The sequence below is a fragment of the Salvelinus alpinus genome, chromosome 20 (assembly GCF_045679555.1).
Source record: "Salvelinus alpinus chromosome 20, SLU_Salpinus.1, whole genome shotgun sequence".
Lineage (NCBI taxonomy): Eukaryota > Metazoa > Chordata > Actinopteri > Salmoniformes > Salmonidae > Salvelinus > Salvelinus alpinus.
The window spans coordinates 19,893,046-19,911,977 of record NC_092105.1 but is presented as its reverse complement, the minus strand read 5'-3'; the positions used below and the strand labels follow the sequence as shown (position 1 = coordinate 19,911,977).

Below are 18,932 nucleotides of genomic sequence, written 5' to 3'. Positions count from 1 at the left end.
GTGCAGCCCGGTAGTAAGCTCTTCTAAATCACACACTACTGTTGACACAACACTATTTGCAACACCACTAGCTTGCAACTTGGCAATGATGGAGGCACATATATCTTTAGCAAGACTCTGTACATTCTTCTCAAAACGGTCATTTTGAGTCATTGTAAATAAGAATTTGTTCTTAACCGACTTGCCTAAATAAAGGATAAATAAATAAAACATTTCTGAAACCTGAGTATGTTGAAAACTGCTGTCTACAACCATCTTGAGCCCAGACCAATCTAAACTTGGTGGAGGGATAGAAGCTATGCTCAAATGAGATATCAATGACTGGCTGTTTCTGTGCAACGCTTGACAACAAAAGCACCGTAACACTTATTTATCTAGTTAAGAAGTTGTCCTCAACTCTACAGCAATGTTGTAGATGGTTGCCTGCACAAATTAGTAGAAGTTGATAAGAACGTCATCATACGTCAGGTTAAAAACAAAGTGTGCTTTGAACAGTTCATCAAACACACACAAACCACTATTTTCCTGCCAGGGAACAAGCCTCTTGTCCACCACGATGTAGTATCTGTCAATCTTTCCCTGTCTTCTTCCAATGGCAAGGAGATATGGTTGTCGAACATTGCTCCCATTACGGTGGTCTTTAATACTGCAGCTTGACCATGTGGAGAGTGACTTAAAAATACCAAAGGGTATTTTTAAGTCACTCTCCACATGGTAAGACAATGAAGAAACAACCCCAAAAAGAAATGACAAAACAATGACTGTGTCATCTCACCTTAAGAAAGTTTACTAGTCTGCCCACAGCATCACTGGCACTGATCTTGGTCCTCTTACCTCCTGCTGGTGGTGGGAGGAGATGAAGCAGCAGTAGGGAGGACATATCATTGTCCCAGTCTGAGGGCAAGAAAAGGCAAACACCCCAAATCACATAAAACAACATCGCTGAGTTTAAAACATTGCATTACCCAAGAGAGAATCCACTTACTGGTTTCACTGTCATTCTCTGGCAGTTTTTCTGTGGACTTCAGGAGCCAACACAAATTGGTAGTCGTAGTCAGGGATTTTGCCAGTTTGATGACTTTAGGCTTCAATACAGTGTCCCGCTTTTCAAGGAGCTTAGAGGATGTTTCATCGTCAAACATCAGCAAAAAGTCCTGATTCACCTAAAACAAAGTGGATCAACTCACCTTCATGACCACCACAAAATACTGTTCTCAATCAGACAAAGTAGTTCTGATTCCAAGACATACTACATCACTCACCAATTCCGATGTCCAGAAGCCTGGGAATGACCGTGAGGACGTCTGTGCTTCTTTCTGGACTATAAACTAGTTCCTGGCAATACTGGAACACCTCCATCTACTGGTAGATTTGTTTTTCATTGGCAGAGTGTACAAGGAATGATATGGCCTCCCTGCAAGCATCACCAACAAGCTGGTGGTCCAGGCCAGTCTTTCTCTTATGGGTTGGGCCCTCGACTGGGGTGAAGTACTCTTCTTGATGGGTCGAAGTGAAGTCTTCCTTGATACTGTATTCAGGCAATAATTCAGATATTATTTGCCAGTGTCAGGATCATAGAAGTTGTCATGCCCTGACCTTAGAGAGCCTTTTTATGTCTCTATTTGGTTTGGTCAGGGTGTGATTTGGGGTGGGCATTCTATGTTTTGTTTTCTATGTTTCTTTATTTCTATGTTTTGGCCGGGTGTGGTTCTCAATCAGGGACAGCTGTCTATCGTTATCTCTGATTGGGAATCATACTTAGGTAGCCCTTTTTCCCTCCTTTCAGTGTGGGTAGTTAACTTTGTTTGTGGCACTTAGCCCTCGTAAGCTTCATGTTTGTTTCTTGTTTTGTTGGCGTCATTCCAAAATAAAGGATATGTACGCTCACCACGCTGCACTTTGGTCCACTTCTTTCAATAGCCGTGACAGAATTGTTCCTTAGATGTGGGAAAAGGTGACCAACATGGTAGTCAAATGTTTATTATTTTTAGACTTGATTCTATGACTTTGATGCCCCTTTCAGTCCACAGAACAAGTGTCTAAATATTAAGGCATGCATGTTCTACCAGCACTTGCATAGCCTTTGGCGGAAAAAGGATCTCTCAACGAAGGAAAGAGTGTCACAATTCCAAGAGCATAAGGTTCTCTCTGTTGGCGAGTGGGAAGCCTCCTGCTCAAAAACAGTAAAGCATACACACGCCAAATATGTTTAACCAAAGTTTTGTTGATGAAGGTACTGTATCTTTCCACAGTCTCATAATGATGCCAAATTACATTAATGAATAGTTAGATTGTTTTGTCCATTGTTTGTGGCCAGATTGGCTAACGAGAAGCTTACCCTTGCATCTCTTTCACGTGGCTGACTAAGATGGCAATCATCTCTCCTTGTTCTGTGGTCCAATGTTTTGGTTGTCTGGTACTCTTCTAATACGTCTTACCCACCAGGTCTACTAGTCAGAGCATCTCAGACCATCTATTAAGACAAGAGAAAAGTTTAACAATTTAGGGTTGGTTTCTGTTGTTGGAATCTCCATGAAGAGCAAACACAGAAATGGCATTATCAACATCTAGTATCAGTATTCATACCCCTTTTGCTGCTGAAGAGTCGATGGCCTTATCTCCTAAGGTTGTGTTGGCCTTTTTAGACTGTCTTTCTGGAGATCTCAGGTCTAAATCACTTGACGAGAGGGATAATGTGTCTGTGGAGGAACTAGGTGTTGAACAGCCTGCAGGAAAAACGTCTCAACACAAACAATGGATCAAAGCAATCAAATCACATTTTATTTGTCACATGCTCCAAATACAACAGGTGTAGACTTTACCGTGAAACGCTTACTTACAAGCCCTTAACATACGAGCCATGTTATTTTCTCACAACATTTAAAAGATTAACTAAAATCCCCATAATTGACTGCTTTCTACTTTCAAGTAAAACATTTCAGAAAAACCCTGACTGACTGCATTTTGAATGTGGTACATTTTTGTGAATGTCCTCAAATTTTTAACTTCAGCTGGTAATCTCGGTTGCAGTAATTCTCTAATAATCATACTCCTTCCATATTTACATTAACTCTATTATCAAGGCTCAGGAGAAGACCCAGATGCAGACAGTTTCGAAGTAACAAAAGTTTATTACAAAACAGGGGGAAAGCAAACAACAGGTCAAGGGCAGGCAGAGGTCAGTAGTCCAGAGCAGAGTCCGAAAGGTACAGAACAGCAGGCAGGCTCAGGGCAGGCAGAGGTCAGTAATCCAGATCAGAGTCCAAAAGGTACAGAACAGCAGGCAGGCTCAGGGCAGGCAGAGGTCAGTAATCCAGGGTGGTCAGGGCAGGCAGAATGTTCAAAACCGGGAAAGCTAGAAAACAGGAACTAGAGACAGACAGGAGCACGGGGAAAATCGTGGGTAGGTTTGATGAAACGAACTAGCAACAGACAAACAGAGAACACAGGTCTATATACACTGGGCATAATGGGAGAGGGGAGGGGTGGAGACCAGCACAAAGACAGGTGAAACAGATCAGGGTGTGACATCTATAGTGTTTTCGTGCATGGTTTTCAATGAATTAAGAGAGTTGTGGCGTTAACCTGTGGGTTACACTGCTGACTTGGCCCAGCTAACCTTTAATGACGCCAACCAGATGTACTTTCTGTTACTTTATATAACCAGCCAATTACATTTCACACAATGCATGTTATGACTAATGCACATAACCATACAAAAGCAGTCCGATCCGTCGTGCTCTAATGGTTCATTCATGATCAAACCATATTTCGCTATTATTACTAAAGATCACCTGGCGCAGTCAATTTGACATTGTCATTTTATGGTGTGTGAGGCAGTTAGATGCTTTAAATTCATAGAATTATAGATGACCGTTTCCTTCTCTGCCAGCAATATAATATGGGACCGTTTAATCTGACACACACACACACACACACACACACACACACACACACACACACACACACACACACACACACACACACACACACACACACACACACACACACACACACACACACACACACACACAAACTGTTGGCCTGATGGTGGTGTGTGTAGGGTAGATATACCAGAGATTCTGTGGTGTGTGTAGGGTGGATATCACAGAGATTCTGTTAAACTGCCAAGGCTGAACACTGTACCCCATCAAGGCTATGACTGATATGTTCCATTATCCTAACATGATCTTATGTTCCATTATCCTAACATAATCCTATGTTCCATTATTCTAAATAATGCGTTGTCTACACTGTATATTGTGATAGTGTTATGTGAGTGTTTTCCTCAAGACCATAATGTTGTGTTTCTGTAGTGGTAGAAACAGCAAAGCCCTGCCAGGGGAAACAGTGTGTTCAGTCTCCATAGCAGGTGTGCTGGGCTCTCAGACCACCTGCTCCAGACCACCTGCTCCTGTTTACAGGCCTCTGGAGGATACGTGTGTGACCAGACTACATACTCCAGCCACTCTGGAATAACCAAGCTTTGCTGAAATATGTATAGCTGATCTGTAGCTTCTATTTTCTATTTTCTATTTACTCCAAGGCTGCCTTACTGTTTTGTTTTCCTATTCCATAAATACCATATCTAGATGAATAGTGAAACCCATGACAACGTAACGTCAGGACCTTAACCCAGCATCGCTAATTTGTTTGTAGATATTTTTCTCTTTAAAAATACATTAGAAGAACCACATTCCTTTTTTACATCCTTTGCATTACAAGTAGCTGTCAGTGAATAAGCTCTGACGTTCACATCATTGCCGAAATGAGTCCCAGGTGACGTTCTGATGAAAGGTTTCCTGTCTGCGTTATGCTGGATTGATTAGCGTAATTGGTCTGTGTTGTGTGGCTATGATCGGAGCGGGCCCATCGGAGGTTCTGATGTCAAGGTTTTGATCCATCTTTATCCGTGGTGAGACACGGGCTACTCTGACTACGAGTATATGTCAGAGCGATGGAGTTCCATGACGGCGGCTGAAAGAAAAGCAGCTCAACACATCATCTTTCTCTCTCTATTTACACATGGATTTATTCATTCACTTAATTATTTATTAATTTATTCGGTTTTTGATATTCCCAGGTGCCTGCCATAGTTTCACGGTCTGTCCAGGACTATGAAGACCCTCTGTGTCATCCCTGGAGCAGAGCAGTCTCAATGCATCTCCTGTCTCTCCCAGCCAAACCAAGTCTGTCAGCGCTTCATACACACAACTCTGTTATGACAGGAAGCACTGCCGCAGGCTATGTTTGTCCATCAATCAATCCAGTCCCCATAAACTAAATCATGCCAGAATGTGCTTCAAAGAGTTCCACCCAAAAAACAAGTGACAGTTTTCCATTCCCTATGGGCCCAGCCAGACAGTCTAAAGGTTTGTCTGAAGGCGTTGTCTTTGAAATAATCAACAAAGCAGGCAAAAAGCAGTATAAACTGAAGAACATGTTTTAAAGCTAAGGTTTTAAAATGATACATGATAGATTTATGAAATAAGTGTATTCATCAGTGTTCAGCATGACCTTAGAGCGATTCAAACACACTTTGTGTATTTCTGAGCACCTCCAAGAGGTATAATAATTACTAATGGTCTAGTTAATTTAAACAGAAACAAAAGTAGTGAGGTTGGTTGGGGAGGATGGGGGGGGGTGGTAATCCGCGGTCATCTATCAATCCAAAGGTTGCGTGTTTGAGTAATGTAGGGGACAACTGTAGCATTTTAGCTAAACCTTCCCCAAGTTCACCTAACCTGCTACGTAGATTCACCTAACCTTCGTCCTTTTAGTTCTCTTATCCTTTCACGTGAATTATCCTAACCTTCGTCCTTTTAGTTCTCTTATCCTTTCACGTGAATTATCCTAACCTTCGTCCTTTTAGTTCTCTTATTCTTTCACGTGAATTATCCTAACCTTCGTCCTTTTAGTTCTCTTATTCTTTCACGTGAATTATCCTAACCTTCGTCCTTTTAGTTCTCTTATCCTTTCACGTGAATTATCCTAACCTTATTCCTTTTAGTTCTCTTATCCTTTCACGTGAATTATCCTAACCTTATTCCTTTTAGTTCTCTTATCCTTTCACGTGAATTATCCTAACCTTCGTCCTTTTAGTTCTCCTTTCACGTGAATTATCCTAACCTTCGTCCTTTTAGTTCTCCTTTCACGTGAATTATCCTAACCTTCGTCCTTTTAGTTATCTTATCCTTTCACGTGAATTATCCTAACCTTTGTCATTAGTTCACCTTACCAGCAACGTAAATTGCCCTTGTAATTCTCCTTTGTTGTTTTGATGCAACAAGTAACCTGGTCTCAGAGAAAAAACATATAGTACTTTACATCCTCCAAGACATATGATAAGTTATATCATCCAATTTGTATGCTATTTCACAATCCAGGTAAAACGTATGATATTATACGTCCTCTAATTCGTATATTGTACGATCGCTATTCCATTCATAATGAAACATGGAATTGTTCCATGAACTGTTTGATGTGTTCTTTGTGCTTTGTTAGAATAACAGGTCATCATTATCTCAGGATCTTTTATCTTCTCTAGTGGCCTCACCTTTCTCAGCTCTGGTGAAAATCAATGTTTGAATATGACATCAAAAAATGTACCATCCATACAATGGATAAAAAGCGATGAGAGACAATTCCCGGGCCGACAGGCCCTCTCCCAAACCATCACCAGAGATAGATCACACTAACCTATCCGGCGTGGCACTGACAGGAATGTCAGAATGTCTACAGGGAATCATGTAGGGAATGATGTGAATAAAACATATTTTCTGACAGCTAGGCTACTTAGTATGCAATGTATGAAGGTAAAAGACAAAACGGTTTTATCCACTTTAATTAATGTCTATCTCTTGTAATGGGGGTTCTGTAAGTTAATGTATTGTTTCAAATTTGATTGAACTTAAGTACTTACATCATTAGACATGTCAGATAAGTCAGTATTTAATTTTAAATGATTTCATGGGGATCCAATGTCATAACTGCACTTAAGGAGTCCATATTCAATAAATGGGAAAAAGCGGAGGATATTCATATAAATCACACAGATTGCGACTGGCATTTAATTGCTTGATTTTAGTAGACAACCTTCTTTCCTGGGTGTGATTACTGGTATTAACCATTTCAGTCAGCTCTCTCTCTCTCTCTCTCATATGAAAGGATGTAAGGACAGGTCAATGGCAATAGAGGAAAGATAAACTCCTACAGTATAGTGCTAAAGAGGGTCAGGTCCCTCTGGAAGGGATCTTCAGTGGATGTGAGGAGTCATCCAAAGTCTAGGGTCCACTCCTATGTTTGACTATGGTGCTGTAGTCAGAAAACATATTTCTAGAGGTGTGTATTGGATTACTCAAATGTGGTTTCAAAAGGTTCTTACTTCATTCATTAGAAATGGACAAACATACAAAAATAACCTACCTAGTGTTGATCTCTGATCTAATTTCATAATTGTTTACAGTTTTGTTTTCAGTATACTAAGGGAAATAACTGGATCATTATAGCTTAAACAGATTAATTACAGGATGAAAATAACAGCACAGTGTCCTTAAATACAGTCACTCCTGTGATCAAGTTAAAGGTGGACACAGTGTGTGTGTGTGTGTGTGTGTGTGTGTGTGTGTGTGTGTGTGTGTGTGTGTGTGTGTGTGTGTGTGTGTGTGTGTGTGTGTGTGTGTGTGTGTGTGTGTGTGTGCGTGCGTGTGTGCGTGCGTGCGTGCGTGTGTGCGTGCGTGCGTGCGTGCGTGCGTGCGTGCGTGCGTGCGTGCGTGCGTGCGTGCGTGCGTGCGTGCGTGCGTGCGTGCGTGTGTGTGTGTGAGACATTGACCTATGAGGAAAGGTGAGAAGAGAGTGAGAGGAGGAAGAGAGTTAGGTTTCAATTGGGATCTTGCTTTACTGGATTTCACAATACACCTCCGAAGGTGTCATCCTGACATATTCTCACAGTGAACAATGTGTGAATAGAGTCAACTCATTTTACTCATTGGAGGTCACAGACCTCATATCTGTCTATCTGTACTGTACAAGGGGACAAACTGAAAGAATGAAGAAAGAGAGAGTGACGCAGGCAGATCCACAGATAGGAAGACAGATGGGTAGAGAGAAAGAAAGAGCGGTGAAGAGGAGGAGAGAGAAAAATATCTTCCTCAGCTCAGAAGAGACCTCCCCAGATGGGACCTTCCTGTTCTATGTAGCACTCCAACACACCTCTGTTTGGTTCCTTCGCTCCATCCACCTCTTCAGGAGAAGCCTGTAAGTAGTGCTGATGGATCTCATTAACAGAGATCCAAGTCTGCTCTGTGACTGCAGCAGCAGCTCAGGGCTGTAATGCCTCTACCAGGAGGAGGAGAGCTGGAGGGGAGGGAAACCCAACAGGATGAAGAGCGGGCTGCTGGGTTAATTGAATGTTGATGAGGTGCGTCAGAACTATCATGCCCCAGGCATGCAGGAAGGACATATTCATAGTTAATAACTCCAATCACCTGGGCTCTCGTCCTCCCCGGTCAGAAAGTTGTTTCTGCAGCGCATCACTGCAGTAACCATTGTAGTGTTAAATAATATAACAATCTACATTTAATTAACATGACTATCTGACTCCATTTGATATTATAGTAAAACCATGTGCAATCAAGTATTTATTATGCATTTAAATAAGACTATTAAATCACTTAGTAAAATGAATGGATTCACATACAAGGCATGAAGCTTAAGTTACAAAGCAATACTGACATTAACAAAGCATTCACAGTAAGTCATATACATATCCTCAGGTTAACTTACAAGACAAAGCATGAACAAATAGATGCCTACAGTACTAGGGTAGAGACCTAGATGCCTAGGAAATGACAAAATATCCTACAGCAGTTCAAAATGAACCGGATAAAGGATAAGAGAGAAAACAACAGACCTTGTCAATATGTATATATTATTATTTGTATTATTATTATTATTTTGTTTTTGTTGTTTCATTTGCTTCACTTTGACATGCACTATTGGAGATCAGAGCGTAATAATGTCACTGGAAGTGGCTAATAAACTCTAGTAGAAATGACACTTAATAAATACGTTTTTTGTCCCTCCGCATAAATCAGCTGTGTGTGTGTGTGTGTGTGTGTGTGTGTGTGTGTGTGTGTGTGTGTGTGTGTGTGTGTGTGTGTGTGTGTGTGTGTGTGTGTGTGTGTGTGTGTGTGTGTGTGTGTGTGTGTGTGTGTGTGTGTGTGTGTGTGTGTGTGTGTGTGTGTGTGTGTGTGTGTGTGTGTAGGCTGCTGAGGGGAGGACTGCTTACAATAATGTTTGAAATGGAGTAAATGGAATTGTATCAAACACATTTGTTCACCATTCCAGTAAACTACTGCTACAACTCATTTCTACCTCCACCCCTCCCTCTATCCTCCTTTCCTTCCCACATCATATTGTACCACATCATATTGTACCACATCATATTGGGAGGTGCAGGTGTTCCCAGTAATAATCAGGGTCCCTTTGGATCTAGGACGCAGTCCTTACCCGATGTGTCACACAGCGATGACTAGTTTGATCTACTACCTGCCTGACAAACAAAGTTGTGTTAGTTAGAGGGAAGGAAATAAAGTGAGCGAAAGAGAGTGAGAGAGAGAGAGAGAGAGAGAGAGAGAGAGAGAGAGAGAGAGAGAGAGAGAGAGAGAGAGAGAGAGAGAGAGAGAGAAAGAGAGAGAGAGAGAGAAAATCAGATGTAATCATCTGTCACTTGACTAATTACAGTAATAACAGCCAGTATGAAGATGAATGTCTTGTTTTTCTACCTGCATCAACCCAGTGGAGTTAACACTATACTCTCTCCACTCTACACAAAGCAGTGCAGTTTCTCTGAGCAAATTGTTTATTATTTTCTCTCACAGTCCCTGTACTGGTTGAATCAAAATCTCATGACCTTTAACCTTGAGGTAGTAATGTATTTTGTTTTTAAAATGTAATTTCCCTTTTGTACCCAGCCATGGATAACATTAAAACATTTGACTTAATGCAAAAATGACAGAATTAGAGGAACAATTTTACAAAACACAATGCTAATGACTCTCCCAAAGCTTCAGTTGACCAGAATTGAATTGACACTTTCTGCTATCTGTTTTGACAAATCACCTGACACACATTTAGACCTTTAGGTCAATCCTAATTGGACCGACATATTTTATATGTCATCAGACAGATGGAGAAATGACCCATAATTGACTTAAGAGGGGAGGGCATTGATTTACTAATCAGCCTCTCCATCACTTGACATCAGTACTGATGACAGCAATGACCACTGTGTCACGCCTCACCTTCCCCCCCGGTCCCCAAGGAGTCACACTGTCGACATGGCGACACCGGGAAAAAGGTAACCTGTCTGTTCCGTCCACCAGGGGCATTAAGAAGAAATCTTACCCTACGAGGTCCAGAACCTGCTGGTTTTCTCTTCTACCTGACAATTAATTGCACCCATCCACGTGGGGTCCCAGGTCTAATTCAGTGCCTGATTAGAGGGGAAGAAAGAAAAAAAAGTGTTACAACTTGCTTTCTCGGTCCAGATTTGAATTTGAGGGCTCTATACCATCGCACTCCTATAGTCTAGAGGGCTATGACATCATAGCATGACCCATAATGGGGCTCAGCTGGGTCCAATCTATTACACTAAGTCTGTGTCTAGCCCTGAATTACCACAGCAGAACCACTGTTTCTGTTCACTCACTAACTTAGCCACTCATCCCGCTAGGCTCTATGGATTTCACTGTAAATAATGGCACCTTGCTGATGGGCTGGATCTATTCAATCCATTCTAAATCCCTCAGGAGACAAGTGGATGTAATTCTACCTTCCTGTTATACATGTGTCCCCTAAGTGAACAGCTTTTTTGCTTGATAGGTTTTAGGACATCGATAAGTCATGTCCTCTGTGAGGTTTCTGAGAGATGTGATACGTCTAAGCATACAGAGTATGTGATTACACAAGTCGTTATGTTTTCTAGCTGCCATTTGTCAAGTAGAGAAATGCTCTATGAGATGCATCACTCTAAGTCTTACTATTAAATTCCTATTCATTCTTCCATATCCATTCAGTTTGAGAACACACATTGTAGAACAATGTTTTTTATAGGCTGAGGGTCTCTTAGCTCTGCGGTTGTTTTACAAGCAGTGGTGAGGCATATTAAGTACTGTACCGCTGATGTGTTGAGGTAATTCAAGGTGATGATTTGAATAGTGACACAGCTTGTGGTTGTTCAAGGAGGCCCTGGCATTTTATCCATTTTAGAAAGTTAAATAGGTGTGTTTATAAACCTGTTACTGTTGTGCAGACATAGGCAAGGGTGACTGTATTTTTTATTTTATTTCACCTTTATTTAACCAGGTAGGCCAGTTGAGAACAAGTCCTCATTTACAACTGCGACCTGGCCAAGATAAATCAAAGCAGTGCAACACAAACAACAACACAGAGTTACACGTGGAATAAGCAAACATACAGTCAATAACACAATAGAAAAAATCTATATACAGTATGTGCAAATTAAGTAAGATTAGGGAGGTAAGGCAATAAATAGGCCATAGTGGCAAAATAATTACAATTTAGCAATTATACACTGGAGTGATAGATGTGCAGTAGATGAATGTGCAAGAAGAGATACTGGGGTGCAATGGAGCAAAAATAAAAAAAGAACAATATGGGGATGAGGTAGTTGGGTGGGCTATTTACAGATGGGCTGTGTACAGATGCAATGATCTGTAAGCTGCTCTGACAGCTGATGCTTAAAGTTAGTGAGGGAGATATGAGTCTCCAGCTTCAGTGATATTTGCAATTCGTTCCAGTCATTGGCAGCAGAGGACTGTAAGGAAAGGCGGCCAAAAGAGGAGTTGGCTTTGGGGGTGACCAGTGAAATATACCTGCTGGAGCGCGTGCTACGGGTGGGTGCTGCTATGGTGACCAGTGAGCTGAGAAAAGGCGAGGCTTTACCTAGCAAAGACTCATAGATGACCTGGAGCCAGTGGGTTTGGCGACGAATATGAAGCGAGGGCCAGTCAACGAGAGCATACAAGTCGCAGTAGTGGGTAGTATATGGGTCTTTGGTGACAAAACGGATGGCACTGTGATAGACTGCGTCCAATTTGCTGAGAAGAGTGTTGGAGGCTATTTTGTAAAGGACATCGCCAAAGTCAAGGATCGGTAGAATAGTCAGTTTTACGAGGGTATGTTTGGCAGCATGAGTGAAGGAAGCTTTGTTGCGAAATAGGAAGCCGATTCTAGATTTAATTTTGGATTGGAGATGCTTAATGTGAGTCTGGAAGGAGAGTTTACAGTCTAACAAGACACCTAGGTATTTGTAGTTGTCCACATATTCTGAGTCATATTCTAATTCATATTCTAATATTCTAAGAACCGTCCTGAGTAGTGATGCTAGACGGGCGGGCAGGTGCGGGCAGCGATCGGTTGAAGAGCATGCATTTAGTTTTACTTGCATGAGCAGTTGCAGGCCACGGAAGGAGAGTTGTATGGCATTGAAGCTCATCTGGAGGTTTGTTAAAACTTCTTAGTGATCCCTTCGCGCGCCAATCCCATTAACGGGATTGATTTGACAACACCCAGTGAAATAGCAGCACTCCAAATTCTAAAACAGAAATACTCATAATAATAATTCATAAATCATTCAAGTGTTATACATCGGTTTAAAGATTAACTTCTTGTTAATCCAGCCACAAGCTTTACGGCGAAAGCAAACCATGCGATTATCTGAGGACAACACCCAGCGTACCAACACATGAAAATTATATTTCAACCTGCCAGGCGCGACTCAAAAGTCAGAAATGACGATATAATTCATGCCTTACCTTTGAAGATCTTCTTCTGTTGGCAATTCAATATGTCCATTAAACATCACAAATGGTCCTTTTGTTCGATAAATTCTGTCGTTATATCCCCAAAATGTCAATTTATTTGGCGCGTTTGATTCAGAAAATACACCAGTTCCAACTCGCGCAACATGACTAGAAAGTATCTAATAAGTTACCTGTAAACCTGATCCAAACATTTCAAACAACTTTCCTAATACAACTTTAGGTGTTTTTAAACGTAAATAATCAATAAAATTTAAGACGGAATAAACCGTGTTCAATAGCGGACAAAAACAAAGTGGAGCGAGCTTTCAGGTCGTGCGCCCCAAACACAACAGTACACTTGGCTCTACTCCCAGAAAGGAAATGGCTACTTCTTCATTTCTCAAAGGAAAAACATCAACCAATTTCTAAAGACTGTTGACATCTAGTGGAAGCAATAGGAACTGCAACCAAGTGCCTTAGAAATCTAGATCCACATAGAAAAATCATTGAAAACAGTCACCTCAAATACAAAAAAATTCCTGGATGTTTTGTCCTCGGGGTTTTGCCTGCCAAATAAGTTCTGTTATACTCACAGACATAATTTTAACAGTTTTAGAAACTTTAGAGTGTTTTCTCTCCAAATCTACCATGAACATTATCTACCAGTATATGCATATCCTAGCTTCTGGGCCTGAGTAGCAGGCAGTTTACTTTGGGCACGCTTTTCATCCGGACGTGGATCAGAGAATCACCAGCAGCAAGAGTGACATCATTGATGTATACAGAGAAATTAACTCTGTGGCACCCCCATAGAGTCTGCCAGAGGTCCGGACAACAGGCCCTTCGATTTGACACACTGAACTCTGTCTGAGAATGAATGATAAATGAGGAGAGGGGAACACACATTAGAATGTATGCTTATTCTGAAATAGACAAGGGATTGCAAACAGTTCTGAGATTACGTATTTCTGCAGAAACAAGCACAATACAAGCGATCCAGAGGAGGCTGGTGGGGGGAGTTATAGGAGGATAGGCTCGTTGGAATGACTGGAATGGACTTAATGGAAAGGAGTCAGTCCTGATTAGTTTCATGACATATTGCTTTAGAAAAAAGCATCTAATGGATGGCAATATATACACATTCCAGAGGAGGCTGGTGGGAGGAGTTATAGGATGAAGGGCTCGTTGTAATGGCTGGAAGGGAATGAATGGAACGACGTCAAACACATCAAACACATGGAAACCATGCGTTTGACTTGTTTCCATTCATTCCCTTCCAGCCATTACAACGAACTTGTCCTCCTATAACTCCTCCCACCAGCCTCCTCTGACTCATTCAAATGAGCATTACCTTTTCCCATTGCAAACGTAGACCCGTGCCCTGCTGCGTGCATCTTTAGCTAAAAACCAGTGAACCAGAACAGACACCTGGCTCCTACTCTGTTGAGGCTGCCAATCATCCAAATGAACATCAATACATTACACTTGATACAATCAGCATAGGGATGAATAACCCTTCAGCACTAGCACACAATACGAAGGGTCTATCCGAGGAGGAAAACAATATCCTGTCTCGTCCAGGGTCATGAAAAATGATATTACTCTGTGGTGACTTCCTGAACCCTTTATCTTCACCACAACACATTTCCTGCATGCGGTTTCCTGACTGGCACATTTCCTGACTGGCACATTTCCTGACTGGCACATTTCCTGACTGGCACATTTATCAGTGTGTTTTATGAAAAATTTAATTTTCAATAACAGAAATAGCAGAAGTGAATACCACTCTGTGACGATAGTAGGGAGATGATGAGTGTATCAGGAATACAGATGAGTGAATGTTTGACCTTTCCACAAACAGACCTTGGCTTCATTCAACAGAACTCCTTTGTTCATTTCTCGGCGACATTCAAAACAAAACTGCACAGAATATTCTGAATCCAGCAACACATCATCCAATATTGGATTTACTATTACCAGTCAGTCTAGTGGACTTCTACATGCTTCAGGTTGTCACGTTTGATGATGGTACAGGACTCTGGTACAGGAAAAGTTACTACACCTAATATATCTGGAGAACAAACCCACTAGGAGTAGGAGTCTAGACACATTGTCAGACTGACAAACAGACATACTGTGGCTAGCAGTTTAGAACACACTTCATAGGGAAATACCACACACTCAGGTCCTCTCATGAAATATTGAACTGACACGGACTAGTGGTTGTACCGTATTTAACACTTGACGCTTGTCATGATGGGTGGAGAAGGAGGAAGGGAAGGCGGGCATTCAAACAAAACATCTTAACAACATTTGGTCAAAAAATCTGACATACTTTGTCTGTTTACTGAAAGACACAAAGAAGGCGTGATGCTACATGGCCCAGATTGACAGATTGGAGTGAAGCACTTGTAGAACTGTTGTTCTGGCTCAGATTTTGTATTAGAAACATAAATCCTCAAAGCTTATTTTTCAGTTACTTAGCAACTACAAACTACTTCTTTGTGTGTCACTTCCCAGTCAGATACAAACTGGTAATCAGAGCTGGCCCACAAGTTGTGGTTGGTAGGGGGTGTTTGAGAACACACTGTGTGAAAACATTTTCAATACTGTATCACTTACACTGCACTCACCCTTTTGAACACTCAGGCACGCACACACATGCACATGTATATTTATGAAATCAAATTGACAATCTAGCTGACCTAAGGACCAGTGATTGACCAGTGATTGACATCCAACTGGATCTCATATATAATAATATGATAACCACTTATTGTTTCACTAAACAATTGAAGTTGAATCTTCTGTATAAATAGTCTCTCATGTCAGATGTTTACACATAAACTATCCCAATGAGTATTGTCATAGTGCCTCGGGGCAAAATAGCTCAAAAAATGAATAAAATGTACACAGGCACACAAACGCTCACAGACAGACAGACCGTTTCTCCAGCATTAACATGACAGATGGCCCAATCACATCTGAGAATGACTTGTCAGATCAGTCAGAGCCCGCCCCTCTCATTAATCAAGATATACACTACACGGCCAAAGGTATGTGGACACCTGCTCGTAAAACATCTCATTCCAAAATCATGGTCATTAATATGGAGTTGGCCCACCCTTTGCCACTATAACAACCTCAACTCTTCTGGGAAGGCTTTCCACTAGATGTTGGAACATTGCTGCAGAGACTTCCATTCAGCCACAAGAGCATTAGTGAGGTTGAGCACTGATGTTGGGCAATAAGGCCTGGCTAGCAGTCGGTGTTCCAATTCATCCCAAAGGTGTTTGATGGGGTTGAAGTCAGGGCTCTGTGTAGACCAGTCAAGTTCTTCCACACCAATCTCGAGCAACGACTTCTGTATGTACCTCGCTTTGTGCACAGGGGGGATTGTCATGCTGAAACAGGAAACCCCTTTCCAAACTGTTGGCACAAAGTTGGAAGCACAGAATTGTCTAGAATGTCATTGTATGCTGTAGCTTTCAGATTTCCCTTCACTGGAATTAAGGGCCCTAGCCCGAACGTTGAAAAACAGCTCCAGACCATTAATCCTCCTCCACGTAACATTACAGTTTGCACTATGCCAACTGTTTGGAACTCGGGAGTGAGTGTTGCAACCTAGGACAGAAGATTTTTTACACGCTACACACTTCAGCACTGGGTGGTCCCGTTCTGTGAGCTGAGCCATTGTTGCTCCTAGACATTTCCACTTCACAATAACAGTAGTTACAGTTGACCGGGGCAGCTCTAACAGGACATAAATTTGACAAACTGACTTGTTGGAAAGGTGGCTTCCTATTGTATGACGGTGCCATGTTGAAAGTCACTGAGCTCTTCAGTACGGGCCATTCTACTGCCAATGTTTGTCTATGGAGATTGCATGTCCGTGTGCTCGATTTTATACACCTGTCAGCAACGGGTGTGGCTGAAATTGCCGAATTATCTAATTTGAAGGGGTGTCCTCATGCTTTTGGCCATGTAGTGTACATTACCCACCTGATCTTCACTTATAAACGTTAGGTAAATTTCACACTACATTTCTGCCTGCGCCATTTCTGAAAAGACTGCGCATGTACAAGAATATTGAGATTCATAAACCTGGCGCACGCCATACGGATGTTGAGATTCATAAACCTGGCGCACGCCATACGGATGTTGAGATTCATAAACCTGGCGCACGCCATACGCATGTTGAGATTCATAAACCTGGCGCACGCCATACGGATGTTGAGATTCATAAACCTGGCGCACGCCATACGCATGTTGAGATTCATAAACCTGGCGCACGCCATACGGATGTTGAGATTCATAAACCTGGCGCACGCCATACGGATGTTGAGATTCATAAACCTGGCGCACGCCATACGGATGTTGAGATTCATAAACCTGGCGCACGCCATACGGATGTTGAGATTCATAAACCTGGCGCACGCCATACGGATGTTGAGATTCATAAACCTGGCGCACGCCATACGCATGTTTCCAGTTATAAATCAGAGGTGTCATAAAACTGTTTGCGCGTGAACGAGCATTAAAATTCCTCCTCGAAAACACCTCCATTCACCTTTTATGGTGACAATAATGCCCTTTATTTGCTGAATAATACATATTTGATGTTAATTTTCTTGGTGTTTACATTTTTGGTGTTAAGAGGTGTTGATTTAAGAGTTGTTTTTACACCCTCTGTGCTAATATAACTCCCAGGTGAGAGTTACTGTACAGAGGTTGGGCGGTGGCACTGAGCAGTGTTGATTGAGCTTCCGGTAACTTGAAACCTCCTTTTCCTGCTTCTACATCTGCATTGCTTGCTGTTTGGGGTTTTAGGCTGGGTTTCTATATAGCACTTTGTGACATCGGCTGATGTAAAATGGGCTTCATTATAAATTTGAATGATTGATTGATTTTCAAATAATTGCCAACTGTGCTAGGACAGCTGGAATTGTGCAGCAGTGTAGTTAGCTGGTGGCCAAACTTGTTACAGTATATTGGATAAGTGAATGGTCGAGATATTTGTTTGTAGATATAGCTGCATCTGAGAAGTATAGATTGAGAAGGTTGCTAGCTGGCTAACATGGTTAGTGAATGTTAGCGCTAGAGTAATTAGCTATCTAGCTAAATGTTAGCGGGAACTTCATCTGTTCGTTAAAATTAGCGATTTGAGAAAATGTATCGAAATCCAAAAGGATCAGAGTTAGGCTGTACTGTTTTGTGATTTCAACCATGTGCCTGTTGAGTTCATGAGGCCAACTAACATCAGTGGTGCAGTAGGTGCGTGGTGTTAATTGGGGTGTGACCTAATGTTAGTGTGATCAATTTGAGCCTTGTTTGGTGCAGCATGTAGCTAGCCAGGAAGTGAAGGTAACAACAAGACCATTATCTATTAATTTGTTTTTCAAAATGCATAACATTATAACGAAGCGTTTGTCTGTCAAAAAATTGTTAGATAGCTAGCTAGCTATATAGCGAGCTACAACACCGACCAACATCTTGCAACTTTCTTAGCACTAACGTTAGCTAGCTAGAGCACGTGGCCGGATGTGATAGGGTTGTCCTTGGTCATTTAGATGTCTATGGTGTGTGCTTGTTGTTAATCACAGATCAGACATTGTGTTCAAGCCAATATGGCTTGAAATGTATTGGCCAGTTTCTTTCCAATAGATTTGAGTGGTGGTGGTGACTGTTTGTAGCTAGTTAGATTGGCTTGTTGATTTCACTGGAATATCCCAGATCCGCAGCCAGGCAGGCAGACACCTTTTACATAATTAAAGTGGCATTTGGAACAACTGGTTGATCCACTGCAGGGAAGACAAAGGGGAGAGGGTATAAGTGGTCATTTTGTGACTGTTTCTATTTGTACAGCTACACCATAACATATTTGCAACCAAATGTAACTTAAAAATGACATTGTGTGTAATTGCATTTGGAGGAGTGCAGTGTAACTAGTTGGTGAAGGTCCAATATAAGCAATGCAAGAAGTTACAGCCTGGGTTCTCTTATGGATATTTCATCAATCAAGGTGAATATATGAACCGTCTGATGTATTTTCTTAATTGAACCCTTAGGCTTGATTTGGGTCAGACCCATTCTGTTGCCCCTTAG

At 41.6% G+C, this 18,932-nt stretch overlaps 1 pseudogene; it reads right to left on the bottom strand.

The window, feature by feature from the left end:
• Positions 1-378: 378 nt before the first annotated feature.
• Positions 379-17,311, bottom strand: LOC139547082 (uncharacterized; annotated as a pseudogene).
• Between the last annotated feature and the right edge of the window lie 1,621 nt (positions 17,312-18,932).